The following is a 25,811-nucleotide window of genomic DNA, read 5'->3' on the forward strand; positions in this document are numbered from 1 at the left end:
CAACCCATTTTCTCTCCAGAAGGTGTAATAGAAACAGACCATAGAGTCAAACATTAGGGAAAACTAGGACTGACCTTATTGTAGGAGGAGAGGCAAATGGGGTGGGTGGGACACTTAAGTTTCACCCTTTGTTCCTAGAATGTGCACCTCAGAATATCAGCACTTGGAGTTGAGCCCCAGTTGTCCCATATTAACTCTAGCTCAGTTAGCTTTACTTATTTCCCAGAGTTATCATAAGGAACAAACAAGACTATATATACAAAAATATTCTATAACCATAAAGTGCTACATAAATGTGAGTTATAATTGCCAAATGCTTGTTTTGTTTAATTGAGTTGAATTTCTAGTAGGAAAGGGTGGAGTTAGCAAGACATGCACTTTATAGATTGCCTCACTGTTCTTATATCACCTCCAATCTAATGCTTCAAGGACAGAGCTGAGCAGTAATTTATAACAGACTTTGATGCCACTGAAGGAAATATGGTTACTTCTTTTCATCCACCAAACCCAAGACATGTTAAACCCACTCACTAAAGTCACCTTGCCTAATATGTGTATGGCCCTTACTTGCCATGGATCAGATATAGGTGCTATAGAAACAGCACTGGAACCCAGGGGACCTGCAAAGTCAATTCAGATATAATATGGAGACATTTTGTTCTTTGGAGGAGTGGGGCCATCTGTATCAGGTACTCCATCATCTGATTAATGAGGAGGCATTCATTATAGCCAAGAAACCGACAGCAGCTTTCCATATAGGGAATTTAATTTATTAGTACAAAGGACAAGGGTTAATAAACATCAGAAAGAGAATGAAGGGTAAGAAAAGGAAAACGTAGGATGTGGAATTTCTTAGCTGGGGGATTTGGAGTCAGTAGAGTAGCAGATATGGTCAGGACCTGTGGTTTCACTGATTTCAGGAAATCTAGTAAGGAAATTCCCCTTGCTAGTAATTGCTAGCAACTGCTTTACAGCTTTGCTTTAGAGCTGTCTGTAGCAAACACCATAGCTATAAGAATAATAATCATGATTTCCAAGATTTACTTTGAAAAGATAATAAACATTAAGCATATGTAGTGAGCCCAGGGTACTGAATTTCTACAACTTTCCTTCAAAATACCCAGATCACTTTAAGAACAGATACAGCAACAACAGTAAATCAGGCTCATTCTAGTGATCCCATACTCAGAAAGGAAGGTAGATGTTGAATGATGGTTTGGTTAGGGGTACATGTGAGCAACAATGTGATATCATGAGGGATATTTAGGCTGTTCTGCTACCATACTTTGGATTATAGAATCATAGGTATGGAATCATATAGAACTGGAAGGTAACTCCCACAGGACACTATCTAGTTCACCGTCTCTTGCCCTGCCTATTTTATTGATGTAAAGAGATGCAGGAGCACAGGTGGGTTTTTTTGCCCATCTAGGTTATGTATGTCTACATGGGTCCGTCTAGATGTGACTCACAGAGATGCATGAATACACAACTGTAGCATCTTCTGAACAGACCCTTATCCAAGGGAGATTTTGATTCCCCCCAGGAAGGGAAGCAGAAGGTTGGGCCTCAAGACTGCCCCTCTGTTCTCATGAGAGAAAGGGTACTGGGCTATAATTACAGGTTTTTGCTCCTCTAAACATTATTACTCCAGGGAAGTAAACATTAGGCTCAAACTATGCTCCTGATCACTATCTCTTAACAGAAAAGGAGTTCTCCATGCTATGGCAATTCCATAAAGAATATATATAGCAAAAAAAAATGACACCCTTTATCCAAGTCAACAGCAAAACAGAAATCAAGGAAAGTATTATATCTAAGAATATAAACTAAATAATACATAGCTAAGGAGCTCTCCCTTTGGGAGCAAGATAGTTCAGCTCACCCAACAGAGTCTCAAATATCACCCAGGGGAAAATCCCCTAATTACTCTAATGTAGCAAGCTAGGAGTAGGGATGTGAATGATGTTTCACATGTCAGCTTCTTCCTAGAGTCTTTCACCCTTCAGGAACTTGAAGAGAGGTAAGAACCCCATGTTTTCTCTCTAGAAGATGCGAACTAGAAGAACCTGGATCTTTATCTTTCACTATCACCAACTCTGCCCATTATTCACACGGGTGTGAGGCACTGAGCCATCACAATTCACCAATGACCAGAGATACCCATATAATTGGCTCTTTGAGCCAAAGATTACCCTAATTTAAAAAAAAATTAACAGAGGCCCAGAAAAGTTAAGTAACATGACTTGTCAAAAAAAATATTTCACAAGTAATAATTATCAGAAACAGGGATTTGAGCCTAGACTCTCCTACTCTAGAGTCATTCTTCCTTCCATGGTCATACACAGGATTTTGTAAGTGTAAGACATTGTAAAAATGTAAGTTACCATCACTATTGTTTCACAGCAGAGGAAACTGAAATAGAGAGGTGACAGGATCATCTAATAGGATGGAGGAATAGAACAAAGATTAGAGACCATATTTTTTAATTTCCAATCTGATGCTCTAGTTGTGGAATCTTAAGCAAATCATTTCACCTTTTTTCTAAGGTAAAATAAAGGTAAAATTAGATTCAAGAGGTCCCTTTCCAACTCTACCTTTGAGTCATCAGTCCCCATCACCATTAATACCCAATAACTGTCCAACTCCAAATCCAATACTCAGCGCCAAAGTTAGAGGAAGCCTTTGCTCATCTTCCACTCTCATCACCTCAAATCAAAACAGTCACCCAGCAATGCATTAAAAATTGTGAAAAGAAGAGGAAAAATAAAATGTTTACACAAAACAAGAGAAAAAAATACCTCAGCAGCCCACTTCCTGCTGCTTCCCTCACAGTCTGTGATTATTACGGGACCAGGGCCAAAGGCCAGTCTCCCTGTGGTGCTGTTGCATGAGACATCATCTCAGTGCTTGTAGTTAACCCTTTGACAATATCCCTGAATGACTCCAATTTGTTGGGCCAGGGTTGGGAGGCAGTGGGGTATGGGCTGGTGTTGGTATAGAGATTGCTCCTGATGCAAGGCGTCTTTGAGTCTTCCTACAGTAAAATCCCAGATGGTCACTCTCATCCCTTGATGACCACAGATTTTGCCCAAATCTGGCGATCTGGAGAAAAGAGAGAAAACAGGTAACAGAGGGATGGGGAAAGGGAAGGGGCACAAGAGGTTTTTTCTGTCTGCAGGTTATCTAATACTGAAGGGAGGGGATTAATAATAAGAAACACTATTATAAAGAAACCATGGTGGTGGTGTTGAAACAAAAACCTAATATGAGACATTCCTTAATTTAAAAAAGCGTAGGTGAACAGAGTATTTCAACAGACAAATTCATAAAACCAAAGAAAAATAAACTGTTTCAGATAAAAGTGAAAAACTAAGAAATGAAATTAATGTTTTCACACATGGCTACAAGTGTGAGAAGTTTTAGTTTTGTTTTTTTTTTTCTCTTAAACTTACATAGTGTGAGAGTCACTGAGGAAATAAAGAGAAACTATCTTTAAATAAAAAAAATCTAAGGAATAAAAACTATATAGTGGTAAATTATAATCAGGAGAAGAGGAAGATGTGGATTAATATTTCAGAACCAAAACCCTCCAACTCCCTCATTAGGAAATGGGCATTTCTGGTAAATAATACAGAAGGATGGGGAAAAGGGAGGGATGAAACAGATTGATCTGGGGAGCAGGTGGGACAGGACTCAGTATGAGGTATGGATCAGAAGTCACCTAAGGTTATCTATTCCTTCCCCTCTTGCCCACCACCTCATGGGAGAAGAGAGACTAGTACACTGAGGGGTGGGGGCAGGAATAACAGAAGAACATTTATCAGTTCCCCTCATCCTAGGAAAAAATCCTGGGACATTCACATGGAAGCAAGTTGATGGAAGACTCACAACAAATTCAGTTTTGAGTATAGGTGTGGAGAGTTCCATACTCTAGGAAAATAGCAGAGATCATGCTTCTTGGGATTACCTTCACTGGGAAGAAGGCATTGGTTGGGGCCCTAGAGCATATGACTTTGAAAGGAGTTGACAAGGGGACCTACTTTCAGAAAGATGGTGATATAATATCAAGGGGAAAGCAGCAAAGAATATTAAGGGTCTTCATGGACTTGGTTTAAAGAGCTCATATATAGCCACTAGAGCCTACTGCCTGCTTCATTGCTGGGAATATAGTTCCTGAAAAGATGAGTCTCCCTTTCAAAAAAAAAATAGAGAGAAAGGGACAGGGATGAAGAAAGGAGGAAGTGGGTATTTAATAGCACCAGTAGAGAGCCATTTAGAAACTGGGAGGGGGGGGAGTAAGCAGGACTAGGAAAACAATACACTTGATGACTATAACATTGAAAATGGAAATAACAAATAATCAAAATTAATGTGAAATTAGCGTGAAAACATTTTGCTCCAAAAAAAAAAAAAAGAGAAAGATATCAGAAGATACCATTCCATGTCTGGTTGCAGTAAATGGGGACTATGGGTGTATAGATTGTGAGTTTTGCTGATACAGGTTTTGTCTTTATTTTTTATTCTTGTTACAAGGAATGGTTCTCTGGGAATGGTGAGGTAAGGGATACATTGGGAAATGTAAGTGATATAAGAAAAGAGCAAATCTTACTTCCTCTCCACCTTTATCTCCACCCCCAGGCTTCCCAACTAATAGGAAAACCAAAGATAACAAAGAAGGAATGTATTAGCACAAAGTTCATGAAAGGAAAATTACTTTATATTATATTCTAGAAGGAGAAATAAATAAGGGGGTGAAATTTAAATATTTCTTAAAAAAGGGTTTCAACAGGGTGGCTAGCGCAGTGAATAAAGTGAAAATAAGGTGATGAACCAATATCTATTATGCTTCAGATTACTCTAAAAACACAAAGTTGTAATGATAAATCCAAATAAGATAATAATTTAAAAAATGATAATATTCAGTGACAGAGGTTTTAATATGCTTAAAGGTACATTTGTACCAAATGGAATAGCATCTAATCCTTAAAAGAGGCAAATTGCCAAAGTATGAAGATAGTAACATAATAATAAGAAATTTCAATATTTCTTGTTCAGAAGTAGATAAATCCTACCAAAAAAAAGATAAAGAACAGTTAAAATGCAGATGAACAGATTGTTGGAAAAAATAGATTTGAATGATTTATAGTATTTTCTGAATGGGAAAACTAAAGAATACATATGTATAGAAATTAATTTTGATTTCTCTTCGAACTACAGTTCTAGGATACTGTGAGATCTCCAGTGAGAAACATGTGCTTATTCAAGATGTACAAATTAGGTAGAGTTTTTTTTTTTTTCCTGATTTGGGATGCTACTGTTTTTTGCTAATTCTATCGACAATTCAATTTAGATATGATGTCATTTACAGTATAATAGTTGCTTTAATGTGGATCCTTATTTGTAGGCTCATCAATAAAATTCACATTTCAATGGAGGGATAAGCTCAATAAGAAAGCAAGAAAATCCTGAACTCACACAACTGGTGGGCAGTTGGATATGCCAAACTTCTAAGGGTTAGCAAAAACAAAGCACAATATGCTTCAACTAAACAAGCCAAAAGAGAACTCATTATCTTTTCTGCCAAACCCTCCCTTCCACACCAATTTCTTATTACTGCCTTCGTCACCACTATCTTCCCAATCATCAATTTTTACGCCTTCTAGGTTAACTTCTACTCCTCATTCTCATCCCACCTATCCAATATGTTAAAGTCTGTAGTTTCTATCTTCACATCTCTCATATATTATCTTTTCTTTACTCACAAAGCCAATATCCTAGTACAAGCCCTTGTCATCTATCACCTATCCTACTGGAATATCTATTAAAATTTTTTTCTTCCTTCCTCAAGTTTTTCCCCATTCCAATCCATTTTCCATTCAGCTTCCAAAGTGATTTTCCTAAAGCACGATTCTGTTCATGTCTCCCCCTTGTTTAATGAGCTTCAGTTGCTCCTTATCACCTTCAGGATCAAATTATACTGCCCTCTTTAATTCTTCCCCTCATTAGGCTTATGCCGAGAACCATTTATGGCACTACTACTGCCAATCTCAAAATCATCTACAGAGGACAAACAAATACCGTATTGGGGTGGAACTGCATTCAAATCCCGGACTTGAGTAGTGGCTGGGAAATCACTTGCTACATTTGTGACTTTAAGTCACTTTACCTCTTTGGAAGTTAGTTTCCTCATTTGTAAAATGTAGGCATTCAACTAAATGACCTGTCAGATCTCTTCTTCCACTTAATCTGTGCTCCTGGGCCAAGACTGTGACACTCAAGTGGGAGAGGGCTAGCCAGTATACAGTGAACAGAATGGATAAGAAGCCTTGAGAGTGAGAGAGAGGAGAAACTTTCATAGGACAAGACTTTAATATTTAGACCTCTGTTCTTGGAAGAGAGATTGTGGCGGGGAAAAGGTTCCCTTGGCAGTAAACTGAAGGTGCAAAAGGCAGAGAAGAAATTATTAGAATAGCCTTTTACACAAATGGTCCCTTTGAGAAAAGGCAGAAAGGAGGATTTATAAGAAGAAAACATTTGACACAGAATACAGAAACAAGGGAGGTGTCTTTGTGTACTCTAAATACCTAATACTGGGGCAGGTGGTTGACCAAGAGAGTCTGATAACAGATGGCCTAGCTCTTTCAGTTATGACCCCATTTCCCTTGAGGTACCTGTAGGGAGGACAGGTCATACTGCTCTTCCCAGGAAGTGAAAGGAGATGGAAGCAAAGGAAGACCTTTCAAATAGAGGTTATTATGATGAATATGTGATATTATGAATTTGAACCCTCCTTCCTGTTTTACCCTGGTCCATGTACTCCCAGGGGGTCCACCCAACATATTGTTCTTCCTCTATATTTCTTGACATTGGTTGGATACTGAAAAAGTGTCCAATTATTAATGTTGACTCTTACTATGTGATCAGTCCATTCCCTTTTCCAGTCAAAAATCCCTTGACATCATTTATGTTACTTCTCCCATGCAATTCTCCTTTGGTAGCATGTGGCAAGCTATCAATTCTCACCATGTAACAAGCTGTTGTCCTTTGGATGACCCATGACTAATCCTTCAGAGACAGCTATTCCTCAACAAGTAGATTATATTAATACTCTAACCAAAAAGCCAGAAGGGTTCATCTACAGGAATAGGAAGGAAGCAGCTGCCTCTGTCCTTTTCTTGATCTGTGGCTATTGTCAGGCAGTACATCACAACTAGGAGAACAAGAAACTTTGGGTTAGTTTTCCTAAATTGGTACCTAATCTGTACGCAGGAAAAGAGCAGGAGGGCCAGGTGTGACCTTTTTTTGGAGCAGAGCAGTGTGGCTCCAAACAGTTTGTCTATGTCAATGCCTGTCCCCATACATATGTGTCTGTGTTCCCCATAACCTATGTGTCTCTTGGGAAATTTTGTTCACCAAGCTGTCCTACAACCTGCCTGAGGTAATAATGAAGAAAGAGAAGGAGAAGAGGAAGAAGATAGAAGAGTTAAACTCTTTACATATTTTATCTCCTCTGAGTCTCAAAATAATCCTCTAAAGTAGGTATCATCATTTTTTTCCATTTTGAAGATGAAAAATGAGGGAAATTAGAGAGGTTAATTGCCCAAGATCACATATATAAACAAATTTCTGAAGCAGGATTCAAACTCAGGTCTTCGAGACTCTAACAGAGCTCCATCCAGTATATCAGTGATGGTCAAGTCAAATAGAAACAAGATACATGCAGGCCACATATTAATTTAGAAAACCACAAGTTAGCATAACCTTTGTTGAATTTTTAAAATTTTGTTAAACATTTCTCAATTACATTTTATTCCAGTTTGGGCAGGACTCAGGACCCAGCCTGAGTTTCACACCTCTGCACCAGACCATTTAGCATAGATACAGAAAATATTCATGGTCTCAGGAAATGATAAACACTGTATGAAAGGTTAGTGGAAGCTGCATCTTTGATGTTATATGTATATATACACTATGTATATATATAATTTTATTTTTAAAATTCATATATTTATAAGATAGAAATACTATCTATACACACATAAATATGTATACACACATTCTGAGCCCTTCCCCATTTATTTGTGCACATCTGTATGAGAAGTTTCAGAATTCTTTTTTTTAAAATTTATTTATTTTTAACACATGCTTTTCTGCACTTATTTTTTAATCAAATGCTTTATGAACTTCTAGTTTACATCATTCATTTCCGCAAGATTTTGAGTTAAAAATTTTCTCCCCGTTTTCACCTACCCACCACCCCAAAATAGTGGATATTCCCTCCTCCAATCTGCTCTCTCCCATATCTTCTCCCATACCTCCACTGACTTTCCAGTAGGGCACAGTGGATCTCTATGCCCCAGTGCCTGTATGACTTATTTCCCAGTTACATGTAAAATAATATTAACAATAGTATACATATATATTTTAGCATTTGATTTTAAAAATTTGAATTCAAGATTCATTCCGTTCCTCCCTTGTCACCCCCCCCCACCTTATTGGGAAGAGATGCAATTCAGTATAGGTTGTACATGTGTAGCTATGCAAAACATTTCCATAGTGGATATATTGTAAAAGACTGACTATATTTCCCTCCCTCCTATCCCACCTCCCACTTGTACTATTCTGTACTTTGATCCTGTCCCTTTTTCTATCCTGTGGGTGCTTCCAACTTCCCTTCCCCCAGCCTGCCCTCCCTTCCATCATCCCCCCTCTCATCCCCTTCCTCCCTACTCTCCTGTAGGGTGAGATACCCTATTTAGTGTATATGTCATTCCATCCTTAAGCCAAATTCAATGAGAATAAGGTTGACCCATTCCTTTTGCTTTCCTGTTCTTTCCCTCCATTGTAAGCATTTCCCTTGCTTCTTCTCTATGAGATAGTTTACCCCAATCTGTCTCTCCCCATCTCCTCTCATTATATTCCTCTCTCACCTCTTAATTTCACCTTTTAAGTATCACCCCCTCCTATTAAATTGGTCCTGTGCCCTCTATCTATGTATACCTGTAAACATATATACACACATTCACATATGTATTCATACGCCCATATACTCTCCTATGTAGACACATATATGTATGTATGTATGTATGTGTGTATATATATACACATACATACACATACATTTCTATTCCCTTCAACTATTCTCATACTGAGAAAAATTTCATAAGTTACAATTATCATTTTTCCATGTAGGGATGTAAATAGTTCAACTTTGATAAGTTCCTTATGATTTCTTTTCCCTGTTTACCTTCTCATGCTTCTCTTGCTTCTTGTAACTGAATATCAAATTTTCTATTCAACTCTGATTTTTTCAGCAAGAATGCTTGAAATTCCCCTATTCCACTGAATAACCAAATTTTCCCCTGAAACATGATTATCAGTTTTGCGGGGTAGGTGATTCTTGCTTTTAATCCCAGCTCCTTTGACCTCCGGTATTCATATTCCAAGCCCTTCAATCCCTCAGTGTAGAAGCTGGCAGATCCTGTGTTATCCTGATTGTGTTTCAATAATATTCAAATTATCTCTTCCTGGCTACTTGTAATATTTTCTCATTGATCTGGGAATTCTGGAACCTGGCTATAATATTCCTAGGAATTTTCTTTTGGGGATCTTTTTCAGGAGGTGATCGGTGGACTCTTTCAACCTCGATTTTGCTCTCTAGTTCTAAAACATCAGGGCAATTTTCCTTGAGAATTTCTTTAAGGATGAATTCTAGGTTCTTTTTTTGATCATGACTTTCAGGTAGTCCAATAATTTTTAAATTCTCTCTCCTGGATCTATTTTCCAGGTCAGTGGTTTTCCCAATAAGATACTTCACATTGCCTTCTATTTTTTCATTTGTTTGGAACTGTTTAATAGTATCTTGATTTTTCATAAAGTCACTAGCTTCCATTTGCTCCAATATAATTCTGAAGGAATGATTCTGTTCGGTGAGCTTTTGAAATTCTTTTTCCATCTGGCAAATTTGGCTTTTTAAGGCATTCTTCTCCTCATTGGCTTTTTGAGCCTCTTTTGCCATTTGAGTTAGTCTATTTTTAAAGTGTTATTTTCTTTAGTCAGGTTGTTGACTCTCATTTCATAATTTTCTTGCATCATTCTCATTTCTCTCCCCAGTTTTTCCTCCACTTCTCTTATTTGATTTTCAAAATCCTTCTTAAGGTCTTTTATGGCCTGTAAGCAGCTCATATTTTTCTTGGAAGCTTTTGGTGCAGGAAATCTGACTTCACTGTCTTCATCCTGTTCCATGCTTTGATCCCTTTTGTCCCCAAAATAGGAGCATAAAGTTGGGTTGCTCTGTTTACTTTGTTTCACATTTGCTCATGTTGCCAGTCAATTTCTTGTCTTTTGGGCTTTTTGCCACAGTAGGACTCTACTACCAGACAGGGGAAATTTGCACCAAATGCTGGGGTTTTCTCAGCTGCTGAAAGTATTAGTTGGGCGCCCTCTCTGAAGCCTCCACACACTCTGGCAAGCTGGTCCACACACCAGGACCTCCACCCTAGACCGCAATCCAGATCCAAGCAGGTTAAAGTAAGAGCAATTACCCCTCAGACTCATTGCTTGGTTCCCCTACAATCTGCAGGTCAGGAGCTGAAGTAGCCACATGGCTGCAGCTGCATGGCTGTGCATTAGCGTCTTCTCATCCCGGGGGCAAAGGCCGACCACAATCCCAACTACTGGATCCCAAAGTCCATACTGCACTGACCTCTCACTGTGTCCTTAGCATCTATGTGTTGATAATTTTGGAAACCGTCACAGCTGCTGGTGATCTGAAGTCCCTCCAGCCAGGGGCTGGTCAGGCTGCCCTGGGGCTAAAACCTCCAGGTTACGGGGCTGGTCTTAGCTCCCAGAGTGCTGCGCTGGCCACTTCCTGCTGGCCTGCCAGGCTGTCCTTAGTGGGAGGTTAGCTTCTCTGTGTTATTTTGTGGGTTCTGTAGCTCCAAAGTTTCTTCAGAGTCATCTTTTACATGAATTGGAGGAGGTGAGAGCCAGAGCCCTGAGGAAGTCCTGTTTCTACTCTGCTATCTTGACTCTGCCCCAGTTTCAGAATTCTTGTAGTCTGAAATAGTGGGACTTCAGACTAGAAAGCTTATAAGAAACATTGTAAATAAGAAAATGAATGAGAAAATGGGGGAATCATATAACATGGAACCTAAATGAGTTCAAATCACCTGACCTAGATGAATTACATTCCACATAACTAAAAGAATTTTCAGATACAAAGTCTAAAAGACTGCCAGAAGTCTTTGAGGCACCATGGAAACAGGAGAGGTGCTAAAAGATTTAGGGAATTTTCAAAAATGGGAAGAGGTAGATTCTGTATATTATTGATCTGTGAGCCTGATTTAAGATTCCATAAAATTCCATAACACATTGTATGGATAGTTTGTGAACATCTAGAAAAAGAAGAATTGATGCCTGAGTCAGCCTATTTACTACTAATAAATCATGTTAGAATAATTTCCTTTCCATAGATAACAGTGCCACTAGACTAGTAGAGTATTAAATTGAAAGACTTGACATAGGGTCTAGATGTCACTAAAACTTCTGACAAATCATTTCATGGTATCCTGTGGATCAGATGCAGAAATATGAGGTAGATGATACCATACAGTTATGTGAATCTGTAACAAGTTGAACAACCAGACCCAAAGATTGTTGATGAAGAAATCAATGAAAATCTGGGGAAGAATCTTTGGCAGAATGCCACAAATCTGTTTTCAATGCTGTCTTGTTTAATATTTTTATGAGGGACTTGAACAAGAGCATAGAGTGAATGCTTATCCAATTTCCAAATAATATAAAAGTGAGAGGGATTGATAACCTATTGGTTGGCAGAGGCAGGACTGAGAAAGGCTCATTAAGCTGGAACAATAAATAGGCTGGCAAAGTCAAAGAAATTTCATCAGAATAAATGTCAAGTTCTATAATTGGGTTAAAAATTAAACTAAATGTTGGATGGAAAAGACTTGGTAACAAAGGAAGAAAATAAACAGTTATTAAGTGCCTATTACATGCCAGGCATGGTGCTAAACACTTTACAAATCTTATCTTATTTGATCCTCATAATAATCCTGGAAAGTAGGTGCTATCCCCATTTTTCAACTGAAGAAATTTGTCCCAAGTCACACAGCTAGTATCTAAGACTAGATTTGAACTCAGGTCTTACTGACTCAGTAGTCTATCTACTGTCCCACAAAGCTGCAAGAGAGCAATTCATATGAACAAGACCCAAGAATTTTATGTGAGTGAACACTTAAGTGTTCTGTGATTGCCAAAAAGCTAATGAATTTTTAACAGCCTTAATACAAACATAGGGTTTATGTAATCACTGAATCTGACATTTCAGTGCTATAAGGAGCTCCTGGGTGAGGAAACTATTGCTACCAATGAAAGCTGGCATGTACCTTCTCTGCAATTTATAATCTTTCAAAGTGGTTAAGTGATCTGTGCAGGGTCTCAGCTAGAAACTCAATCAAAAGTAAGATTGCACCACAGATACCCAAGTTTCATTCTCTATCCATTATGCACACTGCTTCTCAATAGAAATACAATATTCAAGAAAAAAAATGGGGGAAATTATATTTCCCCTGTCCTCTCATATCTATTTAGGTCTGGCAACTATATATCAAGAATACCATTGACAAACTGGAAGTTCTACAGAGGATGACCAGAAGGGTAAGGGAAATCTAAACTATTTAATGTGCATAATCATTGAAATAAAATAGGTGTAGGGCAGCTAGGTGGCCCAGTGAATAGATCACCAATCCTGGAGTCAGGAGGACCTGAGTTCAAATGTGACCTCAAAAGAATTAACACTTACTAGCCATGTGACCTTGGGCAAGTCACTTAATCCCAATTGCCCTGGCTTTCCCCCTCCAAAAAGCAAAAAAAAAAAAAAAAATGGGGGGGTGTTGATTTTAAAAGAAGATGTAGAAGGCTTTTGTAGTTACTTTCCAAAATATTTGAAATGCTGTCATGAGAAACAGATTAGAGTTATTCCACGTTGATCTAGAGTGCAGAACTAGGACCAATGTATGAAAATTGCAGGGAGACAAATTTGATCATTTAAGAAACTGCCCTTGACTATTAGTCTGGAGAATGGAATGCGCTAACTGGACATGATGAGAGCCTTGTCACTGGAGGTGATCCATCTCTCCTTGCTTCACAGAGCAATTTAGTTTGCACCTACCTTATATACTCATCATGTTTCATTGTAGATGGTAGTCATTTGTGAATGTATGTAATCTTTCTAGTAGGCTGGGAACTTAGTGATGGCAGGGACCACAGCTTACTTTTCTTCTAATCTTTCACAGACGCTAATCAAGTAAGAAGGCTCTATATGTAAGGTATAGAATATATGTTTCTTCAGGGAAGGGACTGCTTTTTCTTTATCTTTGTATCTCCAATGCTTAGCACAGTGGTTGGTACATAGTAAATCCTTATTTAATGATCATTGCTTGGTTAGTAATAGGCACTTAATAAACATCTGCTTAAGTTATCAAGGTTTGAGCAGAAGCGGAATGACTACTTGTCAGGAATACCCTACAGGGGATTCATGTTTCTAGTAGGTAACAGACCAGGAGTGAGGAACCTTCAGCCTCTAGGTCACATGTGGCCCTCTAGGTCCCCAAGTATATTCCTTTGACTAAATCCAAACTTCATAGAACAAATCCTTTTAATTAAAAAGTTTGGTTTGGTAAAACTTGGACTCAGTCAAAAGACCACATGCAAGGACCTAGAAAGCCACATGTGGCCTCGAGGCCACAGATTCCCCAGCCCTGGGTTAGACTATTCGTCCTCTTTGGTTATTTGGTTGGTTGCATTTTATCTGAACAAAAGCATAAAGAACCATCACTATAAGGCACTTCTGGTGTGGAAATTTGATCCAATGAAGAAGATTGGCAACTTCTCTGCAAACTTATAGTCTAAGACTGCTGCTCAGAGCTCCAAGAGGTGGTGATTAGCCCTTGGTCAAGAGAGATACGATGAGTCTGATGAAGGACTTGAGTTCTGATTATCCTGACTCCAAAGCCTATTCTCTCTCCATCCTCTGAACATTGCCTCTCATGATTTCATGACTATATCACTATTTTTTCACTAAAATTTAATTTTTAACACCTATTGGAGTAACAAGAAAGGAGGAAGGAAGTTAAAGACTTACCAGCATGGCAGAAAAAAATTGATCATTCAGCACAATAAAAAACAACACAGAGCCACCATTACCCCCCATCCCACTTGCTTTTAAGATTTATTTAAGGCAAATATTAAGTAGGACATGGGAAGGTCTTTAAAATCTTCATGATTTCATCATATATCTATGGAACAAATTCAGTTCTCAAAGCTTGTTCTCTTTACCAAACAGTTCATTTATTACCATCCCAAAGCAAAATTAGCTTGAGCCTATTACAAACTTATCTAGCATTTCCCAGTATGGGGGATGAGAGGATTGAATGTTCCTTATAATTATTACTTATCCCATCATTTTCCCTCTCTTCATTAAGCATTTTTTTTTTAGAAAGTTAGTTTAAGAGGGAAATGCTAGGAAAACTGCCTCCTTTTTCCCAAATGGATATCCTTAAGTCACATATGTTACAATACATTTGCATTCTTAAACAAATAGAGCTTGCACAAACAAATTAAAAATGATTATTTATGCCCTGAGAAGCTGTGTTCCCCCTGAAGTGCTGTCAAAAGGTCAACCATTGCCTCAAACACTGCTGTGCATAACCTGACCTGCAAGTACCATTGATAATGACCCCTCGACTGGAAGACTTAAAGATTTAATCATTTGACATACAAGCAGCCCCAGGGCATTTATAGTTGGCATTTTCCTTTGTGAGATGTACACAAACAATATGCCTTTTAAACAATTCAAAGACCGGGTGCCGAAAATAGAGCTGGCACACACAGCTCCCACTTGGAAACAGACTTCTCACTCTTCCAACTCTCACTTTGAGGCACACTCTGGAGAACGGGAGAACCAGCAGATGCGTCTGGAGCTGGAAGAAAAGCTGCACATCCCCCCCCCCACTCCTTTGGCATTTCCACCACATCTCTGGGCAAATTTGTCACCTATGTCACTAAGAACTTAATTATAGCCCTTTATAACTCTAACCCTTTGGGCTAGGGGGATGGTGAGGAAGCACTTTTTTAGCTATTGTTCAGAGGGAGAAGAAATCTCCTTATCTGGAAAATATTATGTCATAGAGAAATTTTAATGGACAAATTTCCTTAAAACGTCTCAGTTGCTGTTACTTAAAGTTTTGCCAAAACATCTTCATGAAATAAAGCATATATTAGTGATGGTGTTATTTCTATAATCATGAATAATCTTGGAGGACATTGTAAAGAAATTGGTACTAGTCAAGTGTTTTAAGAAAGAAGGGAAATGACTTTTGCAAAGGTAGTTATTTAAGCTCCTACAAACAGAATCATTAAAAGATTGATCCGAGGGGCGGCTAGTTGGCGCAGTGAGTAGAGCATCCGCCCTGGAGTTGGGAGGACCTGAGTTCAAATCCAACCTCAGACACTTAACACAAAAACTAGCCTTCTGACCTTGGGCAAGTCACTTAGCCCCAATTGCCCTCCAAAAAGCAAAAAAGAAAAAAAAAAGATTAAACTGGAAGAAATCCTAGAGTTGATTAGCTATTCTACACCCCTCATTTTGCACTTGAGAAAATTGAGGCCCAGAGAAGAGAAGAACTACAGTAGTGTAATGGAAAGAACACTGGATTTGAAATCAGAACTAGATTCAAATCCTGGCTTTGCTACTTGCTCTTTATGTGACTTTGGGCAAGTTCACCTCTCTGGGTTAAAGTGTCCTCATCTGTAACATCATGAGAATGTGGTTGCATGTCTTCTGAGGTTCTGTAGAGCTCAGTCTTGCTATAACTATCCTATGAACTGAGTTTCCCAAGTTCATTGAGCAGACAAGACTAGCACCCAGGCTTCCCAAATTGAGTTGGAACCCCCAATACCAAGGAGTGGTGGCAGAACTGAAGAACAAGTGTGAGGGGAAAGGAGTCAGACAAGAAGAAATGATGATCTTATTTAGAATTTTGTTTTGTGTATCCCTGAAAAATTTATCATATAATATTATGTATTCCAGATAATTGTATATGTCTTATTCCCTTTGTGTTCCCTTGTTCCCATGGGGGTAGGAGCATATTATTTAGATGTTCTATCCTCATTCAGTGCTTTGCACAGTGCTCTACACTCTTCCTTCATAAATATTTGGGGAGTGACTAAGTGTAAAAGATATTACTGCCCATTAATTCTCCATTTAAATTCAAAATCCTTTATCTTTCACCTGGAAAGAACATAAACTAAGCAGAAATATATAATGACTGCCCTGAGATTTTTGAGTAAAACTGCAGATATAATTGTCTATCTCAGTCAATCAATAAACATTTATTAATTGCTTACCATCTTTTATCTCATGGTACATATTCACTTATAAGTAGAAACAAGATATATACAAAATGCATGCTCAAAGAAGAGAGGAGGGGAGTGATTGACAACAAGAGGAATCAAGAAAGAGCTTATGATGGGAATAATGTGTAAATGGATCACAGGCTGGATTCACAGCCTGAAGAAATATTGTGAAGGAATTTAAATGCCAAACCAAGTATTTTCTCCTAAAGACAATAGAAAGTCGTTGGATCTTCTTTAGTAGGGGAGTGACATTATCAGACCTCAGTTTTAGGAATAGGTTGGGTTTTGAAAAGCCTTGAGGCAGGTAGATCAGTTAGGCATCTACTGCAATAGTCCAGGCAAAAGGTGGTAAATTCTTAAGTAGCTTCATGAGTGAAGAAAATGAGATGCCTATGAGAGACATTGAAGCATTATAATGTACATGACTTGACAACTGATTAATTATGGTAAATGAGGGAGAGAGAAAAATCAAGTCTGACTGAGTTTGTGAACTTGAATTTTTTTTTAATAATGGTACTCACAATATTAATTGAAAAGGTAAGCATAGTGGTCTTGGGGAAAATATAATGAGTTCTGTTTTGGATATATTGGATTTGAGATGCCTATAGTGTATTTAGTTAGAGATGTCTAATATACAGTTGAAGAAAGAAAACTGGAAGTCAGGAGAGTGATGAGAGATGGATATGTAGCTTTGGGAGTAATTATAGGAATCACTTCACATTTTGAGCCTCAGTTTCCTGATCTGCAATGCAGTTGGATTCCATGTCTTTTAAGGGTCCTACCACCTCAAAATCTGAAAAGCTATAAGCTTATGAATCTATAAGAGTTTATGCAATTACCAAAAGTGTCAATGAAGAGAGAAGAAAGGTAGAACTCAAGGTTTCCAAAGGTTTTGATATTTTTAGCTCTTGTCATGTTGGCAGAAGATATTTGTCTGGCTTCTTAAGGTTCTGTTCTCCCCTGCATATCAAGAGAAATAGAAGCTTCTAATCTGCACAATATGTAGCACAAATCATAGTCAGAGTTAACTCATGAAATGGAATGGAAGGTCATTTCTGCTGCAAAATTATTCATCAGCAAAGCTGTCTTGGAAGGATTTCCCAGCAATTCCACAATAGCATGGCTGAAATTCCAGTTCCAGAAACCTTGATGATGGAAGCTCTTTACAATAAAGAGATCCTTAGAACATACATGAGGAAGTTTATTATGGTACAAACAATGCAGGTGTGCTAAGCACTGAAAAGGGAGCTGGTAACATGGTTTGGGTTATATTTGAACTACGTGATCTGTCACGGGTTTGATTTCTTTCGCTTGTACCTTTTTCATTCTTTGACAGCTTGAAGAATTTCTTCTTAGTATAAAGAGAATTTTCAAAGAACAGACAATAACAACAACAACAACAAAAAACCAACAACCCACAAAACACCCAAAGAGTAGAACTATAAAATGTGATGTCTCTCTTCTGTTTTTTTTTTTTCCCACAGTACTGGAAATCAAGAAAACCAAATCCTACACTTACAATGTGTTATGTTTTAATAAACTGTACATTAGTTTCATTCAACGGCTTCAGCCCCTGGCTATCCACTCTACTGTATATTAGTTTTAAATACATGTTGCTTGCAGTAACACAGTAGCAGGAGCTCTGCCTCAAGTTAAGAAATGGTTAGAATTGCTTTACATTCACAGTTCCATTGGAAACATTTATTCAATCAAAGGGAAAAATAAATGTGGTCCCTCAGCTCTGTCAAGTATAAACTGTTATTGATCTCCTAAATGAAATTTGTTCATGCTGATCGATCAAACACATTATCTTTTTTTTCCAGTCTATTACCAGCAATTGGAAACTCTCAAGCGTCAATAGCAGTTTGACCACATACAGCTCTAAGTTGAGCCAATAAGCTTTGGAAACCTGAATCATTTTTCCATATCCTCCCCTCAAAAGTGACCCTAAGAAGTTAGATTAATTCTCCATTGCATTGATGGTTTAAAAAATTCCAAAATACATAGGTTGTTGACATGTAGTATCATCATCTATACCTTCAGTAACATAACAGTAGAGAAGATTCTGGGATTTGTTACATGTCCTCTTCCTGCTGTTTTTCAACCCAAGTGGACAATTTGTCTTTCTCTGTTGTTAATCATGCTTCACACAGAGTAACTCACTGGTGCACTTTTCCCCCTGTAGATACTTTGGTCTGTTGGTTGGTGTCTGTCAACTGCTGGCAACCCTGGATTTCCCCTAGAGAGCAAAATATCCTGGCTTGGATCATAACTTTTCTATTCGACTCTGTGACCACATTAAGGATGATTCACAAAGTTTATCTCCACAAAGTTTTAAGATATTAGAAAAACAGCCTGGAGTAACAGAAAACACATGAGACTTACAATTAAAGGATCACCTAGCAAGTGTTATTGTGACAATCAAAAGAGTTGCTATTTGGAGAAATGCTTTGGAAACCTTAAAACCACATATAAATAAGAGCTTTTATTTAAATAATTGCATTTTTTTTGCTAAAGACTCACACTGTGTAGAAAAGTGGCAAAGATAAAGAGGACACCCTTATCTTTCTGAGAAAATATTATTTCATTCCTGACCATTGTTTTTAGGAGGGGGGATCTTAACTGTACCCAAAATCTGTGGTTCATTCACCATCAATAAGGAAATATTTATATTTGACAGGAGGAGAAATCTGTTGAGAGAATTCAAACAGTATGAAAATTCAAAGTGCAACTAAAAACCTTTATTGATTTGGTGCAAGTAAAATGGAGTCCATTAAAAAAAGCCATCAGTAAGTTTTCATCTCTACATTTGGTTTAATCAGTTAGTAGAAAAAAAATTAACAAACCACTATTCTATTTTTGGTTCTGTCACTTACAAGTCACATGACCTTGGGCAAATCATTTCTCTGCTGAGGATTTACTTTCCTTATTTATTAAAGAAGCAAATTGGACTGAAAAACCTTTATGGTCATTCTTACTACTGTAAGGTAAAGTTGTCTGGGTTTATTATTTCTTGAGATTGTATCAAATCAACTGCTTTGAAGAAATTTCAGTTAAGTGGATTTTCAATAGCTTGGTAGAGTTTGGAGCTTAGAAATGAATGTAATTTGGGGTTAGCTCTCTCTCTCTCTCTTTGTGTGTGTGTGTGTGTGTGTATTAAGTAAGTCTCCTTTTCTTAATAGCCTCCATAAGGGACCTACTTTCTACTGCTGTCAATACCTCATGTGTTTGTCTTCTGTCTTGCTGATAGGTAATAACTTTCCAAGCAAGCTTAGGGAGCAGTGACTCTTTATTAAAACCAATAAGGGGAGAATCACAGGTTTTTAAAAATCACTCAGGAAATTATTACTGACAACTCTTTCTTGAATTCCTAAGCAGAATAGAAATTGAGATAAGTTAACATACCCTGTCCCTAGAATCAGTTTATGACTTTTCTGCCTTGTACTTACTTCTCTGATATAAAAAAAAGCTTTTAGCAAGTACCTTTCCATTGTATAGGTGATGTGAAGATTGTGGACTTTTTCTTGTCAAGATCTATTGAAGATAGAGAAAGTAGGTGGTGCAGTGGATGAAGCCCTATACTCTAAATCAGGAAAACTCATCTTTCTGAGTTCATATCTCTTCTTAGACACTTACTAGCTGTGTGACCCTGGGAAAGCCACTTAACCCTGTTTACTTCAGTTTCTTCATCTCTAAAATGAGCTGGAGAAGGAAATGGCAGATCACTATAGTATCTTTGCCCAACATATCCCCAAATAGGGTCATGAAGAGTTAGGCATGACTGAAACAACTCAACAACAACAAAAACAACTGCAAAGAAGCACAGAGGAATCACACACACACACGCACACAAGGAATGGAGAGTAGCACTGCACTATAGATCCAAGTTGGAAAGAAAGTAGTAGGAGGAATGGAAAATCTTATTAAAAATGGAAATGGCAGGAGTCAAAAGATATAGCTTAGAAATATTCTCACATTCTGCTTCTTTACTGGAGCAATTCATTATTTCAATTAGTTTCCTTGTTGATCTTCTAGGATTTTCTAAGTAAATCAAGATGTCATCAGTAAATAGTGAAAATTTTATTTCTTTACTTTTGTTTATTCCTCTTTTTCTTTGCTTTTTGGAGGGCAGTTGGGGTTAAGTGACTTGCCCAAGGTCACATGGCTAAGCGAGTGTGTCAAGTGTCTGAGGTCAGATCTGAATTCGGGTCCTTCTGACTTCAACGCCAGTGCTCTATTATTCCTCTTATTGGTATTGCTAACATTTCTGTAATTACGCCAAGTAACAGTAGATAAAGTGGGTATCCTTTGCTTTATTCCTGTATTTACTGGGACAGTTTCTATTGCTTTCCCATTGCACATGTTCTTTTGGTTTCAGATGTATTCTTTTATATAACATTTTAAAGGGTCATTTTATGCCTATGCTTCCTTTCTTTTTTTTTAAATATAAATGAGTTTATCCTTTCTCAAAGACTTTTCTCTCACTCTATTTGTAATTATGTGGCTTGGATCAGGAAGATCTTAAAAAAGAATTTCCCCACATAATTGATTTTCTGTCTTTTCAGCACAATGGAGAAAAAAAAAACTCGGATTTGTTTTACCTGAATTTGAAAATAGCTCTCAAGAAGTTCCCTGTAGTAAATCTAAAAGGGAAAAGAACTATACTAGGTTCTGCAGCTAAAAACAAACAAACAAATCACACAGGACAGTTTTCAAATTTACATAGAGTTGAGATGTTCTCTGAATAGATTTCAGATCTTAAGTATGTGTTCAGCTCTTTTTTTCCAAACGGAAGTTATTACAATAAGCTGAACATGTTTTACAGAGAATGGAAGGGGGCTATTACATTCAGGCAATGAGATATGAACAAAAGAAGAAGATAGGTTTAAAAATTAATTATATTAAATGTAAAGTTAGAATGAAGGTAGCATAGTGTTATGGAAAGACCATTAAATTGAAAGTTAGATATGGTTTTTAGTTCTCTTCAGGCCTTCGTTTCCTCTCCTATATGATAATGGTGTCAGTCTGCACAAACTTTAATGTTCTTTCTAACTGCAACATTCAGTGGTTCAAAACATTAAGAATTGAGAGTGGGCATGGGGGTATTTGTGTAAGTCAGCATTCAAACTAAGAGTTTCTTAGTTGTTTGAATCTACATTTTTAAAATGTGATTAGAAACACAAAAATTATCCTTAGGGACCTGTATCTAGAATTTTTTTATATTAAGTCCAAATAAAGTGCCATACCAGCTTCATGCTCTGGATTCTGTCCTATCTCAACTAACATTGTGACATCAGGAATACTTGAAAAGCTGAGGATTTCAGTAGGTTTGCTCCTTACTGAGGAGTAGTATATTTCTGTGGGTACTTCTCCCATTTTCTCTTTGAAAATCCTATCCATCCATCATTCAAGACTCTAGTGAAATGACACTTCTTTTCAGGAAACCTTCCTTTATTTTTCAGTTTATAATGATCTTACTCCTATTGACTTTACAAAGAATCAAGTGATATCAACTGGTATTTAGTCCAACCCCTACTTAAATCTTATCTACAACATCCTAAACATGTGACCATCAAGCTTCCATCTGATGAAGACCTCAGGAATTGAGAACTCAGTATCCCCTGAGGCATCCTTTTTCATTTTAAAAATAACTGTACAAGATTTTCCTTCATTGTAATGGCAAGCAAAGAAATACTTAGTGCCTTGTTTCAGCTATTTAATTATTTAGCACCTTGTTTCAGTTCATGTTACTTTTAAGCCTTGCCCATGATTATATCAAGTCTTTGTTAAGAAATAGAACTTGTGAACCCCACAGTGGGAGGAACTTGCTGATGCAACAGGAAGGAGCAGAAGAGGGAGGAGCTAATGACCATATATAAGAAGAAGCCCAAGCTGGGAAAGAACAGAACTGAGAAGAAAACTCTTTTGGTGGCAGAGCTGAGAAGGAGAAAACTTGTCATATCCCAGCACTCTGCTTCTCTGTTCCATTTATGCTGGTTTTTGTTTGTGATACTTTGTACAGAAGCCCTGGGACTTACTGGAAGCCCTGAAAGAGGATTTTCTTGTTGTCTGTTTATAGAAGTCCTGGAGGAGGGATTCAGAGGTCTTGGGACTGTACTGATGACTTGTGCTGAGTTCTCAGAACTTGTATGTGGGTCTGTGTTGATTTCACAGGCAGATAGTGAATTGAGGATGGTGCTGGTAATGTGCATGAATGTTGTTTTGTCTTTGTTAAGCTTTGTCTTCCCAGAAACAGAAACTGTGAAGAACTTGAGGTGGACTGGACACCAGGAGCTTCAATATGGAACGGGAACTTGATGAGGAACTGGACAAGGAACTGGATGAGGAGCTGAGAGCTTCCTATCTTTGAATCCAGTTGATAGTTGGGTAGATTCAGGCAGGAGCTGAGACCGTGGAAGATGAACCATGGAGTATGGGAGCCAGCCTCGAGTCAATACGAAAAGACCTCTCCTTGGGTACTTGATTCTGACTGAGAAGATCATGATCTACTGTGGCCTGGGGGGGGGGAAGGAATTTTTTACTCTGTACCTTGTACCTCTTAAGGATGATTGAATTAAGGATTATTGGAAACTGATCTCCAATAAAGAAGAAAGAAGACTTTTTGACTGAGAAATTAAGACAATGTGACCTAGGGGTGGAAAAATTTGATCTTTGTACTTTGTGTCCTTTAAGAAGGCTTGCTCCTGAAGGATGATTGAGTTAAGGACTTACTGAATGATATCTTTTGCTTAAAACTATGTGGCCTCTTTGGTGAAAACTATGTGGCCACTGTAGTGATAAGTTGTTAAGTTATGACATTGTGAATGCTGTACTTTGGTTTCTGTAAATGTTTTGCTTTAATTTACTGCTGAATAAATAGAGGGCTCACTATACTATGTGATCAGAACTGTAAAGCTATTCACAAGCAGCAGTCTTCTGGAAAGCTGCTCATACTTGGCTTTACATTCATATGAATAAAAATCTACCTGTGACTTCCACCCTTTTCTCTATTCTATTCTATGACTACAAAAAAAAACAAACAAAAAATTAATCAGATCTGTCTTTTAGGCTCCAAGACCTCAAAATCTTAATTATTTGTTATTGTACAAAAGATGGTTCTATATCTTTGCATATATGGAAACATTTCCTTGTCTTTGGCCTTCTTGGAGTATATGCCTACTTATTACTATTACTGTGCCAAAGAACACATATAGTTTCATGACAATCCAACCAACTCAGTGTTCCATCAACAATGTCTAGATATCTATTTTTTCACAATTCTTCCAATATTTACCAGTTTCACCTTTTGTCATCTTTACTAATCTAAAGGAAAGAGAAATTTATTTTAATTTGCTTTTTTCTTCTCATTTATTTGGAGTTATCTTTTACATAGTTATTGATAGTTTTTGTTTCTTTATTTCAGAACTACCATTTATATCCTTAAATCTAATGGGTCATGACTCTTATTCTTATAGATTTGCATTAATTATAAAACTTTGTAGAGTAGGAAGTAAGAGTGGGTATTAAACCTTTATCAGATAACACAGTGTCATAGGATCATAGATTTAGAGCTGATAGGGACCTCTAAGATCATCTATTCCAAATTCTACTTTTTATCAAAGAGAAAACTGAGGCCCAGTTAGGTCAAGTGACTTGACAAAGCTCACATAGGTAGGAAGTGATGGAGATGGAATTTTAATCAAGGTCTTTTAATTCCAAATTCAGTGTTCTTTCTGCTTTGCTAATCTTTGGATTTATTTTTTTCCTTCCCATTTGACTACAACAGTAATCTTCAGATCATTAATATTAAGTGAAGTATAAGAGAAAGAGAGATATGCCTACCAAAGTTGTCTGCCATAATTATGAAGGATATCAAAGGCAGAGTGTAGATCAAATACACACACGATCCAAAAAGAAGAGACTCCAGTTATATGGCAAGAGCAAGGGATAACTGGAGAATATTCAACACATTCCATTAATAACCTTGTGGTATCAAGAGAATTCAATGGGCTATAACCACTGTGGTGAACTTTTTGAACCACAGAAAAGACCTCAGTATAAGTAGGCCTGGATGGATTGTGATCTCTGTCATTGAAGAGATTGAAGAAATTGAAGGGATTGATGATTGACAGAATACAATAATAAGTTGACAAATCTATAGATTTGGAATATCAGAATTTTAGCTTATTTGACATCATTTTGGATTCATATACTTTTACTTATGCCAGATATCCCCTCTAGTTTCTGTATCATCTGAATACCTTGATCCAAGTCACTGATGAAAATGTCTGACAGAGTTAATAGACAGTTTTGGTGTACTCTACTAGATACTGTCTTCCAAGCTGATATTAACCAACATTTTTTCCAGTCCAGTAAGTCACTTGCTTCCAAACCTAGCCAACTATACTATCATCCACTCCACATCTCCCCTCTTCTGCAAAGATACCATGAAAGACTATTTCAGGCTCATGGTCAGTCAGTCAATAAATATTAAGTCCCTACTCTGAGATAGGCACTGTGCTAACTATTGGGGATACAAACACACAAAAAAGTCCTTGCCCTCAAGCATGATGTGTTTTCATAATACAATACAGTAATTCTTTGTGGTATAAATAATTATTATGTTATTCAACTCTACGTTGTAGTTGTAATCATTGTTGCTGTTGTTATCTGGCCTAGACCTAAAATTTAATTGGTCTTAAAAAGCCTGGTCTACAAATTCCCTCCATCAATATTGATCAATAACTTATTTAAAACTTATTAATCAACCAATTCATCAATCAACAAGTCTATATGCTATGCACTTATATTGGGTACTAGGGTTTCAAATATGAGAAAGATAGTATCTACCTTTAAAAAGAGTGTATTACACTAACAGAGACTTAGAGTTACCTGGGTCCCTGAAAGGTAAGAGAAATGCCCAGGGTTAGGTAGTTGGTAAGCATCAAAGAAAGGACTTGAACCCAAGTCTTCCTGATACAAGACCAGTTCTTTATCTATTATGTCATGTTATAGTGGATTATGTATTCTTGAATATTTATTCATGTGTACTAGATTATAAACTTTGCAGGAAGAAGTCCTATTAAATCTTTCCAAATATCATAATACTTTGTAAATAGCAGGCACTCATTATATGGCTATGAAAGAAAGAATGAATATTAAAGGGATGAGCCATACTTTTCAAACACAGGTAGACTTTCTATACCTTTGTCTTTTTGCTCCCTGATTTGATGATGATAACATGAGTTATTAGAACAAATCTTTTAAGGTACTAAATTTTAAAATAAACAAATGTAGAATAACATTGCTATCCTTCTTTTAAAGACACACACACACACACACACACACACACACACACACACACACACACA

At 37.4% G+C, this 25,811-nt stretch overlaps 1 long non-coding RNA gene across 2 annotated transcripts in view; it reads right to left on the reverse strand.

The window, feature by feature from the left end:
* Positions 1-25,811, reverse strand: part of LOC138154983 (uncharacterized) — a 158,205-nt gene that overhangs the window by 98,086 nt on the left and 34,308 nt on the right. Inside the window, exon 3 of one of the 2 annotated variants that reach the window (XR_011166729.1) lies at positions 2,802-3,105. This is a non-coding gene — a long non-coding RNA (uncharacterized lncRNA). Of the gene's footprint in view, positions 1-788; positions 3,106-25,811 lie in introns of those variants that run through there. The other variant, XR_011166728.1, reaches the window with a different exon arrangement.

Source organism: Petaurus breviceps, unplaced genomic scaffold (genome assembly GCF_028583685.1).
Source record: "Petaurus breviceps papuanus isolate PSGF00001 unplaced genomic scaffold, PetGlider_PUasm1.0 91133, whole genome shotgun sequence".
Classification (NCBI taxonomy): domain Eukaryota; kingdom Metazoa; phylum Chordata; class Mammalia; order Diprotodontia; family Petauridae; genus Petaurus; species Petaurus breviceps.